The sequence below is a fragment of the Salvelinus alpinus genome, chromosome 1 (assembly GCF_045679555.1).
Source record: "Salvelinus alpinus chromosome 1, SLU_Salpinus.1, whole genome shotgun sequence".
Taxonomy (NCBI): domain Eukaryota; kingdom Metazoa; phylum Chordata; class Actinopteri; order Salmoniformes; family Salmonidae; genus Salvelinus; species Salvelinus alpinus.
Window position 1 is genome coordinate 91,002,833 of NC_092086.1, and position 26,624 is coordinate 91,029,456.

Consider the following 26,624-nt stretch of genomic DNA (forward strand, 5'->3'; position numbering starts at 1 on the left):
AGATTATTAACAGTTTCTCCGTGCCCTTGTTTGTTTTCAAATACTAAGAGGACCTTCTTCGAGAGAGTCTGATTCACACACATATATCTTTGTCAGTGTTCCATCCCTTCGAAGAAGCCTTTTATGAGCCTCAGTCTGCCTCCATTCCTTCAATACCTCTGAAAGTACCATATTTTCCTAGAGACCTCTCCTGGCTCCTCCAGCTTTGTACTTCTTATTCCTTCTCCATTACCCTCTAAGACATTTAACAGGGCTTCTCCATTACCCTCTAAGACATTTAACAGGGCTTCTCCATTACCCTCTAAGACATTTAACAGGGCTTCTCCATTACCCTCTAAGACATTTAACAGGGCTTCTCCATTACCCTCTAAGACATTTAACAGGGCTTCTCCATTACCCTCTAAGACATTTAACTGGGCTTCTCCATTACCCTCTAAGACATTTAACTGGGCTTCTCCATTACCCTCTAAGACATTTAACAGGGCTTCTCCATTACCCTCTAAGACATTTAACAGGGCTTCTCCATTACCCTCTAAGACATTTAACAGGGCAGTAAGTATGGCTGAAACGCTTACTTAACGCCTCATAATAACCTCACACACCACAAACAGAGGGAACATTCTCTCTTTAAGGGGGTTATGGTGCAACATAACAAAAATAAATTAAAACTTGTCATTGGTTCTTATTGTTGATCTAGCCACAGTTTGAGGTTGGCTCCTAGGCTACATTTTCACTGAGGAATAACAGCTACTATTAACCATGGTTCCTATCTCATCCTGTTTCCTAGGTGATCAGCCACTGAATAGGACATTACTGTTGATTTAGATTTGTTTATGTCTGCTTGCACAAGCTTGGAATGGGTTCACTAATCTTATTGTTAAGAATATAATTTTATGCCAGTTGTTTAGCTTTTTGTTTGTTATACTCAGGATGGCATTTCATCTGATATATAGAGTTTGATTAATTAGCAATGTGATTCCCAACTCATAGATTATAACTAAATACATTATCTAGCGCTTTAGTTTTCATAAAACATGTTTCCTATTGGGTTTTTCAAACTGAATGGATTTGTTGGAGAAATCCCCTGAGCAGTGACGTAGGTCAATGGCTCTTTTTCTTATATTCTATCTGTCAATTGAAATTGAAGTAATGCCACAATTCTTTAGTCAGCGGTGTTGTAAGGTTTTCTCTAAAATGTCACAGAGCTCTAATGAGATGGAGTGCCACCAGGGGCAGAGGGCTCAAAGGAATGGGACTGACTGACTGACTCCCAGGACCTTCAATCCACACAGGAAAACACTCCTCATAATTACACTGTTTGTTTCACCCATGTTATGTTTCTTCTATTTTTTACACAAATACACAAGCCTACAGGGTTTACATGGTGTGTGTGTGTATATCTGTGTCCCAGCACCCTCCTAATATTGAGTTTTGCCCTCAGAACAGCCTCAATTCGTTAGGGCATGGACTCTACAAGGTATCGAAAGCATTCCACAGGGATGCTGGCCAATGTTACTTCACATTTTTTGGGGGCACTGAGCAAACTTTAGGTCAGGTGAGGGGACACTTGAACATTGTGAGAATTTTGTGCAACTTCCTGCACACGGTTACAGTCAACACTGAGGCTGTACCAGTACAGTTTTAGACAGTTGCCAATAGGCTATTGTGGCTATTTGAGCATAATGTACAGTGCCTTCAGAAAGTACTCAGACCCTTTGACTTTTTCCACATTTTGTTACGTTTCAGCCTTATTCTAAAATGGATTAAATAAAACAAATCTCAGCAATCTACACATAATGACACAGCAAAAACAGATTTTTTTGAAAAAAACATGATTTACATAAGTATTCAGACCCTTTGCTATGAGAATCGAAATTGAGCTCAGGTGCATCCTGTTTCCGTTGATCATCCTTGAGATGTTTCTACAATTTGATTGGAGTCCACCTGTGGTAAATTCAACTGATTGGACATGATTTGGAAAGGCACGCACCTGTCTATATAAGGTCCCACAGTTGACAGTGCATGTCAGAGCAAAAACCAAGCCATGAGGTCGAAGGAATTGTCCTCAGAGCTCCGGGACAGGATTGTGTCGAGGCACAGATCTAGAGAAGGGTACCAAAAAAATGTCTGCAGCATTGAAGGTCCCCAAGAACACAGTGGCCTCCATCATTCTTAAATGGAAGAAGTTTGGAACCACCAAGACTCTTCCTAGAGCTGGCCTCTCGGCCAAACTGAGCAATCGGGGGAGAAGGGCCTTGGTCAGGGAGGTGACCAAGAACCCGATGGTCACTCTGACAGAGCTCTAGAGTTCCTCTGTGGATGGGAGAACCTTCCAGAAGGACAACCATCTCTGCAGCACTCCACCAATCAGGCCTTTATGGTAGATTGACCAGACAGAAGCCATTCCTCAGTAAAAGGCACCTAAAGGACACTAAGACCATGAGAATCAAGATTCTCTGGTCTGATGAAACCAAGATTGAACTCTTTGGCCTGAATGCCAAGCATCACATCTGGAGGAAACCTGGCACCATCCCTACGGTGATGCATGGTGGTGGCAGCAACATGCAGTGGGAATGTTTTTAAGCTGCAGAGACTGGGAGACTAGTCATGGGGCATGGACGGAGCAAAGATGAACGGAGCAAAATACAGAGAGATCCTTGATGAAAACCTGTTACAGAGCGCTCAGGACCTCAGACTGGGGAAAAGGTTCACCTTCTAACAGGACAACGACCCGAAGCACACAGCCAAGACAATGAACTTGAACCCGATCAAACATCTTTGGAGAGACCAGAAAATAGCTGTGCAGCAACGCTCCCCATCCAACCTGACAGAGCTTGAGAGGATCTGCAGAGAAGAAACTCCCCAAATACAGGTGTGCCAAGCTTGTAGCGTCATACCCAAGAAGACTCAAGGTTGTAATTGCTGCCAAAGCTGCTTCAACAAAGTACCGAGTAAAGAGTCTGAATACTTATGCAAATTGTGATATTTCTGTTTTTTTTATATATATATATTATAGCAAAAATGTCTAAAAACCTGTTTTTGCTGTTTCACTATTGTGTATTGTATGTAGATTTATGAGGGATTTTTTTTTTTAATCAATTTTAGAATAAGTCTGTAACCGAACAAAATGTGGAAAAAGTCAAGGGGTCTGAATACTTTCCGAATGCACTATAGGCCTACCAACAAAACCAATGGAGCGAATCCCATGACATTTTCACACGGAAATAGCTTTGGATTTCTGTGATATAGCCTATATGTGGTGTTCAGTGCAGGCCTACATTCAATGAGCCTTTTAAAAAAAAAATTACATTATGAAGGGCTTGACATGAATTAAGGATTTTTTACAACATGGGCCAAAAAGCTGACTGTAAATTGCATTGTATTGTGTTGTATGATGCAAGAAACCACTATACGAAATAAAATGTATTATTATTACCATACAGAGAATTAGATAATGTAGGCTACCCCTCTGCCTATTGGCTTATTTGCATATTCAAGCCTGTCTCAAAATACAACACTGCCCAATTAAATAAGATATAAGCTTTTTACCTGACAGGCTTTTCAAAGACAGCTTGAAATGTAGCCTACTGTACACGTTTTGTGCTCTTGTAGGAAGCAGTAACTCCCCATTGCTGACCTATACTTATATAACTGGGCTAATAACTTGCTAACTAGCAAATAATATAAACAAATGTGCACACGCACACTCTGCGCTCTGATCTGAAAAGTGCACTAGCTGGTGATTGAAAGACCGCTCGTGGGCTACCCCCGACAATAGAATTCTACTCTGTTGTGCTCTGGCTCTGTTACAACAAAATCACAGACTTAATCTTGCAAAGTTAGATTTATTTTGGTTTGTTGTATTGAAAAGGGGGTGATATAATGTTGATTCGATCACAGAAAAACTTTGATCTATATAGTGCAAACTAATGGGACGACTTCAGTGAAGTTCAATCTCATGCGTCTCTGCGCGGCATGGCATTTCTTCTGGGCGGCAGTCCTGGAGGAAGTGCGCGGCCGCCCACGCGCGCAGTTTAGAGGGAACATTGATGCTGGCCGATGTTGACTCCATTGCTTCCCACAGTTGTGTTAAGTTGGCTGGATGTCCTTTGGATGGTGGACCATTCGTGATACACACAGGAAGCAGTTGCGCATGAAAAACCCAGCAACATTGCAGTTCTTAACACAAACGAATGCGCATGGCAGCTACTACCATACCCCATTCAAAGGCACTTATAATATTTTGTCTTGCCCATTCACCCTCTGAATGGCACACATACACAATCCATGTCTCAATTGTCTCAAGGCTTTAACATCCTTCTTTAATCTGTCTCCCCCGCTTCCTTTACACTGATTGAAGTGGATTTAACAAGTGGCATCAATAAGGGATCATAGCATTCACCTGGTCAGACTATGTCATGGAAAGAGCAGGTCTTCTTCATTATGGTGATCCTTCATTGTGATTGTGCTAAAGAGTTTTACTGTGACCTTTCAGACAGATTTGTGTTTATTGCCACTTGGTTCTGACCCTGATGGAAGGATGTATCTGAAAGTGACAGAATATTACTTTCTCATTCAGGTCAGGATGTTTATATCTGTCCTCTTGACTGATGTGAGAGGTTGAAATCTTGACATTTATTAGCTGAATTCAGCTTATTAATTCTGAGCTGTCCTATGAATACCAATATGGTCATTCTGTTTAACTTCTGGCAATTATAAGTGTGATATCTCTGCTTTCCAAGCCCTGACACCCACAGCCCCAGTGTGAATGTTGAAGCCATTTGAAGTCACTTAACAGACACAGCGGTGGCTTTGGTGTTTGAGACTGGCAGGACACGTCTGGGTCTCTCAAGGACGATTCATTATGTGGGTCGTCACATCAACACTTTGCTTTAATATCAGCAGCTCCCAGTGTAAGTAGGACGCGCTGTCCCAAAACAGCATACAATCAGCCTGCTAAAAATAGCCCTAGCCTCCTAGCCTGAGGGAAGATTTCACACAAAGGCAGGAGCCTGAACACATGCAAGATCACTCAGCGATACACTGGGCTGGATGGGATGGGGAGAATCCTCCAGAAACAATCACCCATTTTGGATTGTATTCCTCGAGTAGTGTGCAGTACTGAAGGCACAATATCTGAGAGAGATGCACAGAGTGGAGGGCTCCCTGTCTTTCTCTCCTAATATGAACCCAATGACTTGTCATTCAAAATGCATGTCTAGCACAGTGTCTCCTCCTATTCAATCATATAGTCGTTACTCGTTATCATTTCTCTCAGTGAGGTAGTTTGGTGCTAGACAGACCAGAGTGTGTGCTGGCCTGAGGCTCTGTATGTGTTGATTTGTGGGGTCTGGGAGCTTGCCCTGCCCTGCAGGCTCTCACCATCTTAAAGGTATCAACCTGCTCATCTCCTCTGTAAAGAATAGGCCCAGGCATGAATGGATGGGCCTTTGGAGAGACCTCACTCCCACAACCTGTTCATAAATGATCAAGCGACGGGAGCAGTTTACCACAGGAGAAAAAAAGAGAGAGGTAGTGTGTGGAGACTAGAGACGAGAGTGGATGGAGAGAGAATAGAATGTTTGTGGGAATGGAACCATGCATGCAGCTTCCCTCTGCTGTGCAGTGCTCTGTGCTGGTTGATGGAATAGCAGAAGTGGTATAATACCCACTTGTGGATTGGAATTCCACTCCCACAGAGGAGAGGGGGGTGGATGAGCTAGATTCTGCTGGAGGGGGAAATGGGAGAGGGAACCTGACTCTGTGTGTGAATTACTGAATTGCTAAATGGTTTGTTTTACATAGATATCAATTTAAAAGGTATGACATGATACTCTGTCTTTGTAGTAGTATTACTATTAGTACTACTATTACTATCATTAGTAAACATTTTAATTTGACATTTTCCTGCTCAGTTGTTTTACACAGATGTTTAAGTGGAAGTGGAAGGGGAAAGGGAAGGATTTGAATCCTAAGGATGCCAGTTTCCATTCTGAGGAGTCGGATGACAAATGACTCTTATACGGCATCAACAAAGACAAGGCTCTGTCAGTGGGAATGCTTTTAAAGGGAGCCAAATCTTTTGGAAGACACCGGGGTATAGATGGAGCCCTGCACAGAGCCACGGCTCCAGTCTGCTTAATTAGAAAAGATTCCCCAAGGAATACTTAGGCTAATGGTCCTGCAGCAGCACAGCCCAGCACAGCGCAACCAAGATAGGAGAGGAAATTACACAATGGGCAGGGCAGACAGAAAGCCCTCTCCCAAACATACTGACGGGCTGTTTTATAACTCTTACTGCAGAGGAATACATCACCACATTCAGGTTTGGCCCCTTTTCAATCCAACAAATTGAAGATTAAGATGTAATCTGATTACAAAAAAACTAACTGTAACCGGTTATGTTACCAGCAAGAATATTGAAATCCGATTTCAGATACTTTTGAACAACTGGCTTACTTTTAAATTAAGAAATTATGTTTACATAAAAAAGGCGCAAGTTTAAGTTTCTCAGAGGCCACTATGATGACACGCCAAATTAATTTGATGGATCCTTTTTGTCTTCTAATGCCTAAATAATCCAAAAGTAACTGAAAGTAATCCGATTATTTTGGTCATCTCAAAAAAATATATTTCACATTTTATACTCAGGAATTAATCTGAATGTCAATGTTAGTGAACCAAATCTTGCGTGCATGCTGGCCGTCGGCCAACTACTTGATTTATTTATTTATCTTTTGTGTTTTTTTCTTAAAAAAATACAAAACATATACATACAAAGGACAACATACAAACACACACAAACATCGACGCCATCACCCTGCCCAGACCCAACTGCTCACACCCCCATCTCCAGCTCCCGTATCACTCTCCACCACATGACCTCAAACTGCACCATTTTGTTTCTCTCCTTCGCCCACGCACTTTCAACATTTAGATAATACAGCATTTTACCTTTCCATTGTGTTAATGATTGGGATTGGTTGATTTCCAGTTTTTAAGTAAACGTTTTTTCAAGAGGATTCCCAGGAAAAGTTTCGTCCACCCCATTGGGTAGCTCACTGCACCCTCATATGCCATGTCTTTAAATTATGCAGACAGACAGATTAAAAGTAAATAGTAATACTTCTGACAATCAACTTTCTAATTCCACCCGCAACTTTTGGACTTCACAGCATTCCCAGAAGGCAGGATTATTGAATAATTGTTAGTTTTACACTTAAGACATCACTCTGCCATTGTGCTGTAGAATTTGTGAATTTTGTCTGTTGTATAATAAATTCTATACATTACTTAATACTGGATTAAGCGTACATTTTAGTTAACTGTAATTTAATTAGTTACACTACATGACCAAAAATATGTGGACACCTGCTCGTTGAACATGTCATTCCAAAATCATGGGCATTAAAATTGAGTTGGTCCCTGGGAAGGCTTTCCACTAGGTGTTGGATCATTGCTGTGGGGACTTGCTTACATTCAGCCACAAGAGCATTAGTGAGGTCGGGCAGGGATGTTGGGGCAATTAGGTCTAGCTCGAAGTCGGCGTTCCAATTCTTCCCAAAGGTGTTCAATGGGGTTGAGGTCAGGGCTCTGTGCAGGCCAGTCAAGTTCTTCCACACTGATCTCGCCAAATTTCTGCATGGACCTCGCTTTGTGCACGAGTGGAATTGTCATGCTGAAACAAGAAAGGGCCTTTCTCAAACTGTTGCCACAAAGTTCTTGGGGACCTTCAATGCTGCAGATTTTTTGGTACCCTTCCCCAGATCTGTGCCTCGACACAATCCTGTCTCAGAGCTCTACGGACAATTCCTTCAACCTCACGGCTTGGTTTTTGCTCTGACATGCACTGTCAACTTTGGGATCTTATATAGACAGGTGTGTGCCTTTCCAAATCATGTCCAATCAATTGCATTTACCCCAGGTGGACTCCAATCAAGTTGTAGAAACATCTCAAGGATGATCAATGGAAACAGGATGCACCTGAGCTCAATTTCGAGTCTCATAGCAAAGGGTATGAATACTGTAAATAAGGTATTTCTGTTTTTTATTTGTAATACATTTGCTAACATTTCAAAAAACCTTTTTTTTTGCCTTGTCATTATGGGGTATTGTGTGTAGATTGATGAGGAAAAACTTTTATTTAATACATTTTAGAATAAGTCTGTAACGTAACAACATGGAAAAAGTCAAGGGGTCTGAATACTTTCCGAATGCACTGTATAGTGTTAGCAGTTGATGTTACTCTTCAATAACACAAACCCCAAAGCAAATCAGGGGGAGAAAAATAGGTTTATTCAAAGAGAACAAATCGTGCGGGGAGGTAGATGGTAGATGGTCATGCTCCCCTGTCCTCAGGGATTCTCTCCTGTGATTCTCTTCAGTGATTCAAATCAAATCAAATTTATTTATATAGCCCTTCTTACATCAGCTGATATCTCAAAGTGCTGTACAGAAACCCAGCCTAAAACCCCAAACAGCAAGCAATGCAGGTGTAGAAGCACGGTGGCTAGGAAAAACTCCATAGGAAGGCCAAAACCTAGGAAGAAACCTAGAGAGGAACCAGGCTATGAGGGGTGGCCAGTCTTCTTCTGGCTGTGCCGGGTGGAGATTATAACAGAACATGGCCAAGATGTTCAAATGTTCATAAATGACCAGCATGGTCAAATAATAATAATCACAGTAGTTGTCGAGGATGCAGCAAGTCAGCACCTCAGGAGTAAATGTCAGTTGGCTTTTCATAGCCGATCATGAAGAGTATCTCTACCGCTCCTGCTGTCTCTAGAGAGTTGAAAACAGCAGGTCTGGGACAGGTAGCACGTCCGGTGAACAGGTCAGGGTTCCATAGCCGCAGGCAGAACAGTTGAAACTGGAGCAGCAGCACGGCCAGGTGGACTGGGGACAGCAAGGAGTCATCATGCCAGGTAGTCCTGAGGCATGTTCCTAGGGCTCAGGTCCTCCGAGAGAGAGAAAGAAAGAGAGAATTAGAGAGAGCATACTTAAATTCTCACAGGACACAGGATAAGACAGGAGAAGTACTCCAGATATAACAAACTGACCCTAGCCCCCCGACACATAAACTACTGCAGCATAAATACTGGAGGCTGAGACAGGAGGGGTCAGGAGACACTGTGGCCCCATCCGATGATACACGCACCTCAAGGCTAGTGCGGGGAGCAGCAACAGGATGCACAGGACTCTGGAGACGCACAGGAGGCTTGGTGCGTGGTGCCGGAACTGGTGGTACCGGGCTGGAGACACGCACCATAGGGCGAGTGCGTGGAGGAGGAACAGGGCTCTGGAGACACACTGGAAGCCTGGTGCGTGGTGTTGGCACTGGTGGTACTGGGCTGGGGCGGGGAGGTGGCGCCGGATATACCGGACCGTGCAGGCGTACTGGCTCCCTTGAGCACTGAGCCTGCCCAACCTTACCTGGTTGAATGCTCCCCGTAGCCCGACCAGTGCGGGGAGGTGGAATAACCCGCACTGGGCTGTGTTGGCGAACTGGGGACACCATGCGTAAGGCTGGTGGCATGTATGCCGGCCCGAGGAGACGCACTGGTGACCAGACGCGTTGAGCCGGCTTCATGGCACCTGGCTCAATGCTCAATCTAGCCCTGCCAGTGCGGGGAGGTGGAATAACCCGCACCGGGCTATGCACACGTACAGGAGACACCATGCGCTCTACCGCATAACACGGTGTCTGCCCGTACTCTCGCACTCCACGGTAAGCATAGGGAGTTGGCGCAGGTCTCCTACCTGACTTCGCCACACTCCGTTGTAGCCCCCCCCAATAAATTTTTGGGTTTGACTCTCGGGCTTCAAGCCTCGCTTCCGTGCTGCCTCCTCATATCGCCTCCTCTCGGCTTTAGCTGCCTCCAGCTCTTCACGAGGGAGGCGATACTCTCCCGGTTGTGCCCAAGGTCCCTTACCATCCAGTATCTCCTCCCAAGTCCAAGAATCCTGTATGCGCTGCTCCTGCTGCTTATCACGCTGCTTGGTCCTGGTATGGTGGGTAATTATGTCACGATCGTCTTGATGAGGAAGAGTGGACCAAGGCGCAGCGTGATATAAATACATCCTCTTTTTATTTACGAAGAAGATGAACACGAAACGAAACACTATACAAACAAACAAAACAACAAACGACCGTGAAGCTACAAAACGAAAGTGCACACACAAGCTACTAACGTTTAGACATAGACAATTACCCACAACAGCCTAATGCCTATGGCTGCCTTAAATATGGCTCCCAATCAGAGACAATGAAAGACAGCTGTCTCTGATTGAGAACCACTCAGGCAACCATAGACATACCTAGACACCTACACTGAACACAACCCCATAAACTCTACAAAACCCCCTATACAATACAACCACCCAAGACGAGACAAATACACACAAACCTCCTTCCTGTCACACCCTGACCTAACTAAAATAATACAGAAAACAAAGATAACTAAGGCCAGGGCGTGACACATTCACAGAGACAAACTGATATCTTTCCGACAGATAAGATCTAAACCAGGCCAGAACTTGTCTGTGTAGACCAATTTGGGTTTCCAATTTCTCCAAAAGAATGTGGTGATCGATGGTATCAAAGGCAGCACTAAGGTCTAGGAGCACGAGGACAGATGCAGAGCCTCGGTCTGACGCCATTAAAAGGTCATTTACCACCTTCACAAGTGCAGTCTCAGTGCTATGATGGGGTCTAAAACCAGACTGAAGCATTTCGTATACATTGTTTGTCAGAGTTGTGCAGACTCAGGACAGCTGAGCTTTGGAGGAATACGCAGATTTAAAGAGGAGTCCGTAATTTGCTTTCTAATGATCATGATCTTTTCCTCAAAGAAGTTCATGAATGTATTACTGCTGAAGTGAAAGCCATCCTCACTTGGGGAATGCTGGTTTTTAGTTAGCTTTGCGACAGTATCAAAAAGAAATTTCGGATAGTTCTTATTTTCCTCAATTAAGTTGGAAAAATAGGATGATCGAGCAGCAGTGAGGGCTCTTCGATACTGCACGGTACCGTCTTTCCAAGCTAGTCGGAAGACTTCCAGTTTGGTGTGGCGCCATTTCCGTTCCAATTTTCTGGAAGCTTGCTTTAGAGCTCGGGTATTTTCTGTATACCAGGGAGCTAGTTTCTTATGACGAATGTTTTTAGTTTTTAGGGGTGCAACTGCATCTAGGGTATTGCGCAAGGTTAAAATGAGTTCCTCAGTTAGGTGGTTAACTGATTTTTGTCCTCTGACGTCCTTGGGTAGGCAGAGGGATTCTGGAAGGGCATCAAGGAATCTGTGTGTTGTCTGAGAATTTAGAGCATGACTTTTGATGCTCCTTGGTTGGGGTCTGAGCAGATTATTTGTTGCGATTGCAAACGTAATAAAATGGTGGTCCGATAGTCCAGGATTATGAGGAAAAACATTAAGATCTACAACATTTATTCCATGGGACAAAACTAGGTCCAGAGTATGACTGTGACAGTGAGTAGGTCCAGAGACATGTTGGACAAAACCCACTGAGTCGATGAAAGCCTTTTGGAGTGGGTCTGTGGACTTTTCCATGTGAATATTAAAATCACCAAATATTAGAATATTATCTGCTATGACTACAAGGTCCGATAGGAATTCAGGGAACCCAGTGAGGAACGCTGTATACGGCCCAGGAGGCCTGTAAACAGTAGCTATAAAAAGTGATTGAGTAGGCTGCATAGATTTCATGACTAGAAGCTTCAAAAGACGAAAACGTCATTTTTTTTTTTTGTAAATTTAAATTTGCTATCGTAAATGTTAGCAACACCTCCGCCTTTGCGGGATGCACGGGGGATATGGTCACTAGTGTAACCAGGGGGTGAAGCCTCATTTAACACAGTAAATTCATCAGGCTTAAGCCATGTTTCAGTCAGGCCAATCACATCAAGATTATGATCAGTGATTATTTCATTGACTATAACTGCCTGTGATTCTCTCCTGTGACTCTCTCCACAGAACAAAAGGACAGTATGCAGTTTTATAACCCAGCCCTAGCCTGTGGTTGACCAATTATAATTCCTTGGAATTGGGCCAATGGCCAAATAACAAGTATCCTATTTCAGGTTCAATATATAAACAATTTGGACCAATGAGAACTTGCCATGTAGCTATGAGTCCCGGACTGAAATTCCTCCCATGTCGCTGACCCATTGATATGATAGAAAAACCACTATTTCCATTGATCGTTAGTACTCTATTGACCTCTCGTCCTCTGCGTTGTGTATTATCTTTAAAATATTCTTACACTCCCCCCTAGACCATTTAAAAAATAAATATACTTCAAATGTATTTTTAGAAAACATGAAAAAACATGAAAAAAAACAGCAGTAAACATAAAATCATTCACATTAAACACCTTGCATTTCTATAAAACACAAAGGGCATACTGTACTCGCTGTTACATTAAGAAATAGATTTCAAACAAAGTTATAGAAAATAAGTATTAACAGGTGTAATGGTGATGTCCCTTACGATTCCTACCACATCCTGTATTAGGAGGAAACTCACACAAACAATAATATTCAAGACAATAATATTCAATCGTCCTATTGGCAAGGTAATCATTCACCAAGTCCTTTAAAAGTGACCAGCTCTTCCACACTGTTATCAGTCCCATATAGATAACTATTAGAAATTATGTTCTGACAGTCTGCCTGTTAGTGAGGAATTCTTCTTCCTTTCCACTGGTTGATAAGGACGTCTCTAATGAACACTTCACCGGTGATCTTGTATCGTTTCAGGTACAGTCAAGGGATAGTGCTGCAGCTTCAGATGGTAGATTATCATAACCTGTAATGAAGGAAACAAAAAAGTGAAAGTAACGTGTCCTGGTTTCAAGATAAATTTATATTTCACATAGATTTCCCTAAGTAAGCATGTCCCGATTTTCAGGAAAAAGTTGGCTAGATATCCCTAATATGATGACTGCGGTGTACAACATAGAAGCTTATCAGGTTCTGATCATCTTACTATGCTTCTTCACCCGAGATTGCTAATCAATCAGTTCTTTATTCTCCAGGCTCCGTTTTGTCATCAACATGGACAACCTTGCAATGAGTGACATGTATCCATCGTGATTTTCCCTGCTGACCTTGTTATGAGCAAAACTTGATAAGGACCTTTCCATTTTGGCCCTAATGTCTCTGTTACATTTTTTTTTTTTTACCATCACGCACTGTCCTGGTACTACGTCATGTCCCCCCTCAGGAGTTATTCCCCTCTTTTACTTGTCTGTTTGCTTCCCATACTGCATTAGAGATTTGTATGCAATAGTTAAGCATTGTGTCACTCATAAAGTGAACGTCTGCTTTTCTCAAATCTAACGTGCCTGGTAGTGACATGGGTCGACCTGTGACGACCTCAAATGGACTCAACCCTGTGATTTTGTTATGTGTTGCCCGTATACTACATAATACCGTAGGCAATGCATCTGAGGTGTTTTTCCTAATCAGCTTAGGAGACAGAGGTGTTCTCTTGGCAGCCGCCATGGCAGCTCTGTCAGCCAGATCATTACCTTTACTCTCATCTGTAAAGATTTTTCCTTGTGCTTTCATTTTCAAAATTGCAACTTGTCCAGGTAACTGGAGAGCATTCAGTAGAGCCATCACCTCTGATCCATTCTTCAGAGGAGCTCCCAGTGATGTCATGAATCCTCTGTTTTTCCATATTTTTCCAAAATCATGGGTAACACCAAAAGCATATCTCAAGTCTGTAGATATTTGCTGTTTTTCTTTCAGCTTGTTTATGTGCTTCTGTCAAAGCCACCAATTCCGCCACCTGGGCTGATGCTCCTGAGGGTAACGTGTCTGTCACTATCACATTGTCCATTGTAGTACCTGCCCAGCTTGCCTTCTTCACCCCCCCCTCCACAATGCTTGAACCGTCTGTGTATAAGATAAACTCCGGGTTTTCCAACAGATTCTTCATAAACCCATCAGAGAGCTGATCCAAAACCAACTCACAACAGTCGTGTTCAAGTAATGTGGTATCTGGAGGAAGCATCAGAGTAGCTGGATTACATGGTGTGCCACGTTGTATGATGATGTTAGGAGCCTCCACTACTTAAGTATTGGCCATAGCTTCTTTGCTATGGGATATTGTTTTATGCAAGTTGGGGCAGCACCTGTCAAGCACACTGGTTTCATATCCAAAGTTCCGCACCCATTTTTCTCCGTAGTCCAAATAGGATGGTTCTGAACTGTAGATCGCTGCAGTTGTCTAATTTTCCATGTCACCTTCCCTTCAGAAATGTTCAGTGTAGAGTCAAGTTGCATAATAACATCAAGGCCTAAAATAGGTTGTTCAAATGAGCCTATCCACACCCCTGCATCAATCTTCATTGGACCAATAGAAATTGATAATGGTTTGATTTGTTTCATATCTGCCCCCCCCCCCCCCCCCCCACTCCTGTTGCTCTCATCTTCTTGCCCGTGTACTGAAGACATACAGTTGAAGTCGGAAGTTTACATACACCTTAGTCAACTATATTTAAACTCAGTTTTTCACAATTCCTGACATTTAATCCTAGTAAAAATTCCCGTCTTAGGTCAGTTAGGATCACCACTTTATTTTAAGAATGTGAAATGTCAGAATAATAGTAGAGAGTGATTTATTTCAGGTTTTATTTATTTTATCACATTCCCAGTGGGTCAGAAGTTTACATACACACAATTAGTATTTGGTAGCATTGCATTTAAATTGTTTAACTTGGGTCAAACATTTCTGGTAGCCTTCCACAAGCTTCCCACAGTAAGTTGGGGGAAATTTGGCCCATTCCTTCTGACAGAGCTGGTGTAACTGAGTCAGGTTTGTAGGCCTCTTTGCTCACACACGCTTTTTCAGTTCTGCCCACACATTTTGTAATGGATTGAGGTCAGGGCTTTTTGATGGCCACTCCAATACCTTGACTTTGTTGTCCTTAAGCTATTTTGCCACAACTTTGGAAGTATGCTTGGGGTCATTGTCCGTTTGGAAGACCCATTTGCGACCAAGCTTTAACCTCCTGACTGATGTCTTGAGATGTTGCTTCAATATATCCACATAATTTTCCTCCCTCATGATGCCATCTATTTTGTGAAGTGCATCAGTCCCTCCTGCATGATGCTGCCCCCCCCCCCCGTGCTTCATGGTGTTGGGATGGTGTTCTTCGGCTTGCAAGCTTCTCCCTTTTTCCTCCAAACATAACGATGGTCATTATAGCCAAACAGTTCTATTTTTGTTTCATCAGACCAGAGGACATTTCTCCAAAAAGTGTGCAGTTGCAAACCGTAGTCTGGCTTTTTTATGGCGGTTTTGAAGCAGTGGCTTCTTCCTTGCTGAGCGGCCTTTCAGGTTATGTCGACATAGGACTCGTTTTACTGTGGATATAGATACTTTTGTACCTGTTTCCTCCAGCATCTTCATAAGGTCCTTTGCTGTTGTTCTGGGATTGATTTGCACCTTTCGCACGAAAGTACGTTCATCTTAAGGAGACAGAACGCGTCTCCTTCCTGAGAGGTATGACGGCTGCGTCGTCCCATGGTGTTTATACTTGCATACTATTGTTTGTACAGATGAACGTGGTACCTTCAGGCATTTGGAAATTTCTCCCAAGGATGAACCAGACTTGTGGAGGTCTACAATTTTTTTGCTGAGGTCTTGGATGATTTCTTTTGATTTTCCCATGATGTCAAGCAAAGAGGCACTGAGTTTGAAGGTATGCCTTGAAATACAGGTACACCTCCAATTGACTCAAATGATGTCAATTAGCCTACCAGAAGCTTCTAAATCCATGACATCATTTTCTGGAATTTTCCAAGCTGTTTAAAGGCACAGTCAACTTAGTGTATGTAAACTTCTGACCCACTGGAATTGCGATACAGTGAATTATAAGTGAAATAATCTGTCTGTAAACAATTATTGGAAAAATTACTTGTGTCTTGCACAAAGTAGATGTCCTAACCGACTTGCCAAAACTATAGTTTGTTAACAAGATATTTGTGGAGTGGTTGAAAAACGAGTTTTAATGACTCCAACCTAAGTGTATGTAAACTTCCGACTTCAACTGTATATGTTTTGATTAAGATATGGGAATTACAGTGACTTCAGCACCCGTATCTACAAAAAAACTACTGCAAAGTTATTAACCATCATGTTCACATATATTCCATCCGATTTCATATGTACACCAGCTGAGATGGGGCGTAAGAGTGGGTCTATTAGTTTCCCTCCACAGCATCCAGCAAACTCTGCTGCTGAGCCGGAGAGAGCTTCTTACATTTCTGCGTCAGCATTGTGTCGTTTGGGGCTGTTGTCTTGATTCCATTTTCCCTTAGACGGACCCTTCTTCTCCTGGCCACAACACATTTTCTTTTCCTACATTCTCGTTGCCAGTGACCAGACATCCCGCAATAATGACATACACCAGGTTTTTCTTTTTCTGAACGTTGTTGGTTTCACTCGGAACCTGCACAACTCTGATAACAGACGGTTTATTATGTTGATTGATGTCTCTGTCCAGTCGTGACAACCTGTCGATGATGTCACTGTAGTTTTGTCTCTACCAATCAGTAGTTGTGGAAACAAACGTTTTTTGCAAATCATCATGTATGGATTGCATCAGCTGATGAGTGATTGCCCCATTTTTGGAGGAATTGAGTGTATCTCATCTTCCATGTGGGGTAACCCACTGTGTCTAACCACCTCTGCTCTAAACCTTTCTTTAAATTTAACAAACGGTTCTTTCGGTTTTGAACACATTTGGTTATCTCTCCCTTAAGAAAAACATGTATGGCTCTCCATCCATCGGCCACATCATGCTCTTCACCACACACAGCTCCATAAACCTTTTCTTCAAGTATACGATGTTCACGGTTGTTCAAAACAAAGGCTAAGTACTGTAACCCATCATAAGGATGTAGATTGTAGAGTTTCTTATAACGCTTCAAAGGGTCGCATGTTTTCATACCCACTTCTCGTGGATGTTTCAACATGTTTGACCATTCATCCAACTGTTTTGGAGATGCTGATTTAGGTGTGATTACTGTCACTGGAGGTTGTTCTGGTTGGCTTAAGACATCGTTCATCACCGCTGTCAGAATCTGTTGACTCAAAGCCAGGCAATGCTGACCAAATCCTTAAAACCCGATCATCCTTGCGCAACTCAGCCTGAGGGTAGATTGAGGGAACAAAGGGTCCACAGGTGGGGGTCAAGTCTGCCACCCTTGCCTCCTGTAATTGTTGAATTTGCCTTTCAAGGTTTTTATCTGTTCACCAAGAGCTTTCAAACTATCTTTATCTCTCTGCAATGTCTCATCCCTCTTCCTTACTTCGGCTAATACCGTGAAAGTCCATCTTGTTTTTGTCAACGAGTTAGACATTCTCTGTATTTTTCCCCAAACTTTTTGTATATCAGACAGATTCCATATTCCATCTTTGTCAACAATGACGGAATATTTCTTTATTATCTCTTGCCTACACTTCTTTACTTTGAAATGGTTCTTCATATCACTACACAGTGAATTTAAAATATTTTTCATGCTCACATCCGGAGGAGCTGTTCCTCCCTTTTCCAGAGGGGTTTTCTCACTTAACAATGGCATTACATTAACTTCAAAAGTTGTATAATATATATCTCTATGTTTATATATTTATTTAACCCCAATATGTGTGTGTGTGTGTGTGTGTGTGTGTGTGTGTGTGTGTGTGTGTGTGTGTGTGTGTGTGTGTGTGTGTGTGTGTGTGTGTGTGTGTGTGTGTGTGTGTGTGTGTGTGTGTGTGTGTGTGTGTGTGTGGGTATAACCTCTTTTGAGGACTTGAACCTCTATTATCTTCTAGAACACAAATTGTTTCTGTTGACCCTGGTTACCCATAAAAACTTGTGTTCACCTCAAAGCTTGTTGAATGCTGCTCACAAGGCTTTCATTTCCCACACGTGTAAAAATTGCTTCTCAACTAGCAACTCACTTCAATGCAACAAGAAGGTTTCACAAAACAAAAACAGAGGCCTCAAACCTTTTAATAGAGGACTTGAACCCCTATAATAGAGATTTAACAAACCTGTAACAGAGGACTCAAACCACTAACCGAGCATACAAAGGACTAAACTCTGTAATAGAACAAAGGACTTGAACCCTTATACATCACAGATACGTTTAACTCATTGCATGCACACATTTTAACCTGATTTGGTTCTTTTAAAATTATATTGGTCTAAACTCACCCAGCAATTATGCCAAAAATCAGGAGATTAAGAGTTGACTCCCAAAGTGGGTTGCCCTCAGCCTTCTCTCTTTCTTCTGGATCAACACACAGTTGATTACTTTTTTCTTGTTGTTTTTCAGACCAATTCATTCTGGTCACGGCATCAAATGTTAGCGGTTGATGTTACTCTTCAATAACACAAACCCCAAAGCAAATCAGGGTGGGAAAATAGGTTTATTCAAAGAGAACAAATCATGCGGGGGGGGGGGGGGGGGGGGGGTAGATGGTAGATGTTCATGCTCCCCTGTCTTCAGTGATTCTCTATGTTTCAACATTCCTTCCGTCTTGTGCCAATATCAGTACTTGGTTCCAATAGTTTGTTTTTGTTTTTGTCAGAGATTGTCAGTTGGATAGGCTCTCGCAAGGTTTTGTATATCTTACCTATCATATGAAGACCCTTTTCTGACTCAAATAGGATTCCCTCAAGATTGCGCTGATGCCCAAAATATTTCAAATCAAAATGTTGTTTCATTTGAAAAAATCTACATTGGTCAGTCCAAAATTGCTTTTTAATACTGTAATAGAAATACATGTATTTCCTATTACCAAGTCTTTTGCGGTTTCTATGCCTTCATTTTATCGGTGAATTCTGAGGGTTGTGTTTTTAGAGAGTGATATTGGTTCTAGTAGAATACGTTTCATTTTCTTCCATATTGTTCTTGTGTTCTTAACTATGCAGTTGTTAATGTTCTTAGCTTTATCCTTTGAAAATAGACATGTGAAAAGGTTCTGGGAATGAGCGTGCACATATTCAGTATGTTCCCATTGTTTCTCTTTAGTGTTCCTAGTGAATACTTTGGTAGTGAGTTGATACAATTCCAAGTCTGGAAGGTTAAAACCACCCTCAGACTTAGGAAGATATAAAACATAACTTTTTCTTCTATGAGATTTATTTGCCCATATCAAGTCTGTTGTGACCGAGAATACTTTTTGAAAGAATGTCTTCGGTGGGGTAATTGTTATTGCCGAGAAAAATATGAGCCATGCCACTTTGAAGAGGTGTCACGACTTCTGCCGAAGTCGATGCCTCTCCTTGTTCGGGCGGTGCTCGGCGGTCGACGTCACCGGTCTTCTAGCCATCATTGATCCATTTTTCATTTTCCATTGGTTTTGTCTTGTCTTCCCACACACCTGGTTCCAATCTCATTCATTACATGTTGTGTATTTAACCCTCTGTTTCCCCTCATGTCCTTGTCAGAGATTGTTTGTTGTTATGCTCGTGATTTATGGATTGGTGCGCGACGGGTTCTTGTACCCATGTTTATTTTATTATGTATTTTGGTTTTGGAGTTTTTGTTTTATGTTATTAAACTACTCCACTCTAAACTACTCTAAACTTATACCAAGTTTGATTCTCCTGCGCCTGACTTCCCTGCCACCTACACACACGACATGACGAGGTTTATTCTACCTGTAAGATTTATGGGAAGATTGTTCCATTTAATTAGATCTGCTTTCGTATTGTTAAGTAATGTGATAAAGTTATCTTTATATGTTTGTTGTTACTTATTACACATCCTAAGTATTTTATATTTTTCTGGTCCACTTGAAGGATTGCTGTAGCTCATGTTACGAACTGGATCATAACCCGTAACAAAGAGGGAGACAACGCGGAGATAAAGAAATAACAAACATATTTATTAAATAAAGTAAACTATATACAATTAACAATGGTGTGTGTATTTACTAGTGTCGTGAGTGGATGTGTGCAAAGATGGTGATAATGAGGGATGTTGAGAGGTGCCAAAACAAGTGCACACAAAGAAGACCCAAAATGCCAGAATAAAAAACAACAGTGTGTCTGCATGGAGAGAGTCCCTTCAATGTATGGGGGAAAGGTGTATTCATCCCCGGGACACACCCGAGCCCCGGTGTGTCCCATTTCGCTGACGACCCTCTCGGCTCCGCCCACCGACATCCTATTAAGGAAAACAAGAGCAAAGAGAAAGAATTCGGCAGACAGAGTGGGAGGATCGTCACACTCATAAGTTATTCATTTTATTTTTCCTATTGACATTATTTCGTTTTTTTCCACGTTCATATTATTTCCTGAGATTTTAGAGTATTCTGAAAATATTTTTAGCAAGGGGGCCATTACGTTTTTTATATTGGTCAGGTATAACAGGAGATCATCTGCAAATATTTTTTGTTTATATCAGAATATGTGAGTGGAGCGAGGAGCGGAGCATGCCCAATTTGACTGGAGCGTGGAGCGAGATTCTCAGAGGCTCCAATTTCATTCCAGTAGTGCTAAAGTAGCGCTCACTCCATGAGCTCAGAGCAGGCCCGGCCCAGCATGCATTTGTATTCTTCTTGTGTGCTGTTATTATAGCCCCTTGCTTTAGCTACTGTCATGGAGTTCGCTAAATATTTTCATAAAGAAACTGATAAACCACACAGGCGCTAAATCAAGGTGAGGACCAAGAGCAAGAGAGGGAGTGTGGTGATGTAGTGCCCACAACTAAAGAATCATTGTGGAATCTGAAGACACGTATCCCGAAAGTATGTTGGTGTGCTTACTATGTGCACATGCTATTAAACGTTCTGTTAATTTTTGTTCTGTTGTCTATACAATAGGCCATAATTGATTTTGGCCCAAAAGGCCATAATTGATTTTGGCCCAAAAGGCCATAATTGATTTTGGCCCAATAGGCCATTATTGATTTTGGCCCAATAAGCCATAATTGATTTTGGCCCAATAGGCCTGGCATATTCCCACGTTCAAGAAGCTTTCCGTTTTGATTGGGTTAATTTGCCTAAAAACCAGAAGGGCCTCCCTATAGAAAAATAAAAACACTACTTTAGATCTCTGCCCAGCCTGGGAAGAGTGGCCAAAAGGGTGTTTAGGATCCCCAGTGGCTGTTTGTCTGTTTTTTTGTTGTTTAATCCTGATTCATATAGATTTTCATTGAAGCTTTTAACATTGTCATTAATCGCGTTGTTCTTTCTAATTAGCTTTTGTAGATGTATATTTTAAAATTATAACTGGTGTGAAGGAAATGTTACTTTGTGCATCTTGTCTTTGGTGTCATTAACAATCCTTGGTTCCTGCCTGTGCCTGGCAAAGATATGACGGTGGGCGGTCATGACATACCTCCTTTAGACTATTTGGCAGAATGCCCGGAATATGTTCTATAAGTTAAGAAAGGAGACGGTGCCAGACACATGCCGGAACTATGCCTATGTAACGTGTCTGTAACCAGTATATAAGGGAACTAAACGGGACTGCCCCGTTAGAGCTCCTGACAGACGTTCACTATGGTGCATCAAGTTTGTTGGAACCTCTCCAGCGTGCTGACAATAAACAATGATTCATTTAAGATTGACTTCGAGTGTCCGTGTGTAAGAATTTCCACAACAATCTGGCATCACAAAAAGGATCAGTGAAGGTCTGCGAGGGAGACACCGGTGCCGCATTCCTTAGTGGGAAAGCATTAGGGAATTTCCCATCTGACAAAAGACGACCTGGACCCGCCCAGACCAGACTTTTACTGAGAGCTGCCCGGGGGAAGATACCTGATTCGCGATCCTCTGAGAGACATGTCTTCTGAATTTCAGTAAGTCAATTTAAATGAATCTGTGATTTGTTTAATATTGACTTTGCATTGGTGAAGTTTACACTCACCAACCTTAATAGTCTTCTTTCCCTCTTCTCTGGTGAGTGACAGATGTGAGAACATTATTCTCTGTCTAAATGAAGGTAGAGAGAGAGTGTGAGAGAGAGAGAGAGATGTCCTGCAATGCCGGACATTTTAAACTTGTAGGGCTCTATTTTCGGCTGGCGTTAAGGCGGCAAACACACGTTATTTTCGTCATGTAAATACTGCCGCACTGGCATCTTACGTGTCTTATATCAGCTAGCTTGTGCTCAGATTGGTGGGGTGGAAATATTTGATGTGTGTCCTTAAAAACATGATCCAAAGTGCTAATTTCATGCAGTGCTGATAGGGATATTTAAGACCAACCAAAAGCTGGTTTTAGCAGTAACGCAGTTGGTTATGGCATGATTTTTGTCAGCGGAAATGCAGCCTATCCAGCTGTGATGCACACTGCGCCAGTATGCGCATGGAACAAGAGTAGCTTAATGTGCATTTGGTGCCTGCATACTTCGTATTTAGAAACACAGAATTGTTTAAATGTTATATTTGATTAAAAACCAAGCATAGGCTCCCCTCCTCTCCTCTCAATAAAGGCTTTTTTTTGTCTGCCCAATGCAATCTGCAGTTTGTCGATTCCACTTTGACATTTCAGACTTGATTTTCCCTTACAATTTTTTTGCAACCCCTTCAAAAATGTTCATGAATTATAATCCACATAATAATTCACGTTTCCTGTTGCTGCAGGAAAGTTTTCCTGCTGTAGCAAACTGACTCAAATTAAGATCCTACATCTGTATGGTCACACTGTCCACACAGTGTGGGAGTGGCTCCCTCTTGTTAGCCTGTCGTTACAAAAACCCTAAGATGAATTCTAAATGGATAAGATGCATCACACATTGACCACACGTTGCTGGCTCGTATATGTGAGGTTGATTTGTGAAGAAGACACTAACTATGAGCAGTCCATGATGGCACTCAGGCTATCTATTCCATTCAATGTTCAATCAAATTGAGGAGTAAATCAATGCAGTTGATACTGGAGCTCCCCTCTTACTCTCTCCCAGTGTACAGTTGGATAGGTTGTAGACTCTTTGACAGTTCTTCTTTTTTGCTATGCCTTCGAAGAGTTTTTCCACCCCCAAAGTGGATAATGGTGAGCTGTCCATCCTGTCTAGGGAGGTGGAACCATATAAATAGAATAGAATGACATTCTATTTGGCTGGAACACAATGGCCTGACCCACCTAGCTTCTGACCGAAAGAGAACAACAGAGACTGGTTCAGATCAGGAAGCGAACTGATGTGACTGAGGAATGAGAATGACCTCACTAAGTCCCCATTCGTCTGTTTTAGGTGCAGGCTGGAAATATTATCATCCCAGGGGAACCAGGAAACTGGAGCGCTAGGATCCTAAAAATATTTATTATGCACACATCACATGCTTTATTTTTTATCTTAGTCCACTTTTCTGGTCTAGAGAACAAGACATACACTGAGTATACAAAACATTAAGAACACCTGCTCTTTCCATGACATTGTTACGTCCGTCGTCAATTGAATGAGACCAAAGCGCAGCGTGGAAAGTGTTCATCGTACTTTATTAGATGAACACCAAAAAACAACAAAATATAAACGAACGTAAAGCTCTGTAGCGCTAAACAGCAACTATACAAAGACAAGATCCCACAAACTCAGGTGGAAAACAGGCTGCCTAAGTATGATCCCCAATCAGAGACAACGATAGACAGCTGTCTCTGATTGGGAATCATACTTAGGCAGCCTGTTTTCCACCCTAGTTTGTGGGATCTTGTTTTTGCACAGTTACTAGGTAGCCTGCAGAACGTTACTTTCGTTTATTCTTTTGTTGTTTTGCTGGTGTTCATCTTAATATAGAAAGATGTACGCTTACCACGCTGCGCCTTGGTCTCCTTCTATCAACGAGCGTGACAGACATAGACTGACCAGGTGAAAGCTATGGTCCCTTATTGATGTCACTTGTTAAATCTACTTCAATCAGTGTAGATGAAGGGGAGGAGACAGCCTTGAGACAATTGAGACATGGATTGTCTATGTGTGCCATTCAGAGGGTAAATGGGCAAGACAACATATTCAAGTGCCTTTGAACGGGGTATGGTAGTAGGTGCTAAGCACACCGGTTTGTGTCAAGAACTTGTTACATGCTTTTGTTTGCCCATTTATATTTCGAGGTTGTACTCTAGCACGTTAGCACGTGGGGCGCACTGATTGGTGTCACCTCATTAGTCAGAATGTGTTACACCTGTGCTGGTTTGTCATCTCGTTAGTGGGAAGGTGTTTCACATGTGCTGGCCCAAGTGATATTTAAGAGTGGTTGGCCCAGTTCTCTTGAGAGATGTGTGGGGTTAACACCTTTAGTTGGCACTCCCTATTTGATTTCTAGAAAATGTATCTGTTCTTCTCTATTTTCATTTTGCTCCACTTTTTGATTTGCCTCCTGTCTTTAAGTTTGGTGTGGGTTTTTCTTTCTTTTATATTGGCCTTATTGGGCCAATATAGTGGTCACTCATGGTGGGTGTCATTTAGGAGCGTAATAAACTTTAACGCTGCAGGATTTTTCATGCTCAAAACTTTCCAGTGTGTATCAAGAATGGTCCACCACCCAAAGGACATCCAGCCAACTTGTCCCTGTGGAACGCTTCAAACACCTTGTAGAGTCCATGCCCCGACGAATTGAGGCTGTTCTGAGGGCAAATGGGGGGGGATACTGCATACTGTCTTCATATACAACAATTATGTCCCCTAGATTGGAACTGGCCTCCTTTGAATGGTAATGTGTATGAGTCACTGAAATACCTCAACTCCCCCTACTTGCATGTGTGCGTGTGCGTGCGCGTAGGCACACACACACATACACACCCTGGGACGGATTAGCTTAGGACTCTTAAGTACTCAAATTGGATTTGCGTAGTCATACGTCTCTGCAACAGAGAACCAACACACAGCGGAGCACAGAGATGTTTCAGCTTTCTGCATTTCAGATCACAGCGCAATATTAAGTTACTCATTAATTACGATGAATTAAACAGACTTCAATATTTGAGCCAAAAACACAATTTCAAGTCGCAAATTTTTAGAGGCCCTCGTATAAGCGAATAGCCTATGTTTTACGGCAGGATGCAGTGGTCCTGTTCCGTTCGTTCCGTGACTCGTCAGAGGAGAGAATTAGGCGCTGGCTCCAGGCGCTGCAGCTTCATTAAGTGCTTGCTGTGTTGTCACACTTTGTCCGCCGTGGCTCCTTCCCTCTCACATGAATCCCAGATGAAGGGCTTTTTGTTCCCTCTTCTTTTTTAATTGAACTTTTTGATTATGCATGCTTTCTGCCTGGGAGGGATGGGATGACGAGGGGCTGAGGAGCAGGGTGGTTTTGCATGTGTGATCAGCAGTTTTTGGGAATCTACTCTGAAAAGATAGTTTACCAAGCTACCAAGTACTTAACACTGAGAAGTTAAGCTAGACTAAAGCTACCCTTAAGAAAAATATAGTTTACTTAAATATAAAGTTACTTTGAAAAAGTAATTCACTACATTCAAACTACTGAACAAGTTTAATATGTAAATCTGAAATGTCAATGACTATAAATTGCAAAAACAGTTAACTTTGGGGTCACATGTTAACATAATGTAATTTTGCCTATTAAACACAAAACAAAAAAATTCAAGTGAGAATTAGGCAAGTCTGATGCCAAAAAAGAAAGTAAATTATATTTTTTTCTTTTCTTTTTTAAAAGTAGTGTGTTAGTAGTTAGCTATACCGCTACATGGCAAAAAAGTAATGAACTACCTAGATTTGAATTTAGTTCAACTACATGCAGTTCACTACTCCCCAACACTGGAGATCAGATCCTTCACTGGAGACAGAGTCCCACTGTCAAGGAGCCTGTCTGTATCACTCTGTGTCTTCTGAAATGACAGTGAAATGGGCTATGAACGTCATTACAGGTGTTATTACCAGTAGTATGGCCCTATCCCACACACTGGGACCTTCTAGTTCCGTAACTATCCTCCCTCTGAGAAATGGGAAGTTTGGGGTCCCAGGCAGGATCTGAGGGGGTTACTGGTGGAGGTGGAAAATGTCAAACATAATGAAATCGTTGAGCACACCTTCCCAGGGTGGATGGGGAGGATAGGGAGAGGGACTGAGCTGTAACCTTGGAGGATTGAAAATGTTCTCTCTCCAGAGACAATTAGGAGCTATTAAAGGGACTAAGCAGATGATGGTTGAAAGGTAGAGGTGTGAAGGAAAGGACTGACTGGACGCTGTCTGAATGACAGTCACAATGTGCAGATGGATGCCATTACAGATGGAGACTTGTGGTTAATTTGTGAAGACGCCCTTAAATGTGATAAAACAGTCCTATTCCTACGCTGTTTCCTTGGTTACATCTAACAATACAGCCCTCAGTGACATTGAGGGAGGTGGAGGAGATATGAGAATTGATTAAGCGATGCAACACAACATATTGCATGTCCTTGATTCCTTGCTTTGATACTCTTACAATAATTACAATCCATTTGGAGGTTATTTAAAGGTAAAATGAAACATACCGTACATTTACCACATGTTCGTTACTGGAATTCATAGGCATTCTCTAAACTACAATGCGTGAAACTGTCCTACATAACACTGGATGTTGCAGTGGCTGACACATAGAGAGCATCCTTGTCAAAACTGTGGGGGAGGAAGTCTAAAAAGACAGTGAAAATAGAGAGAAAAAA

At 42.1% G+C, this 26,624-nt stretch overlaps 1 protein-coding gene across 5 annotated transcripts in view; it reads left to right on the forward strand.

Moving 5' to 3' along the window:
• LOC139533917 (glutamate receptor 3) overlaps window positions 1-26,624 on the forward strand; it is a 113,869-nt gene that overhangs the window by 64,396 nt on the left and 22,849 nt on the right. The gene's annotated exons all lie outside the window — the stretch shown is intronic.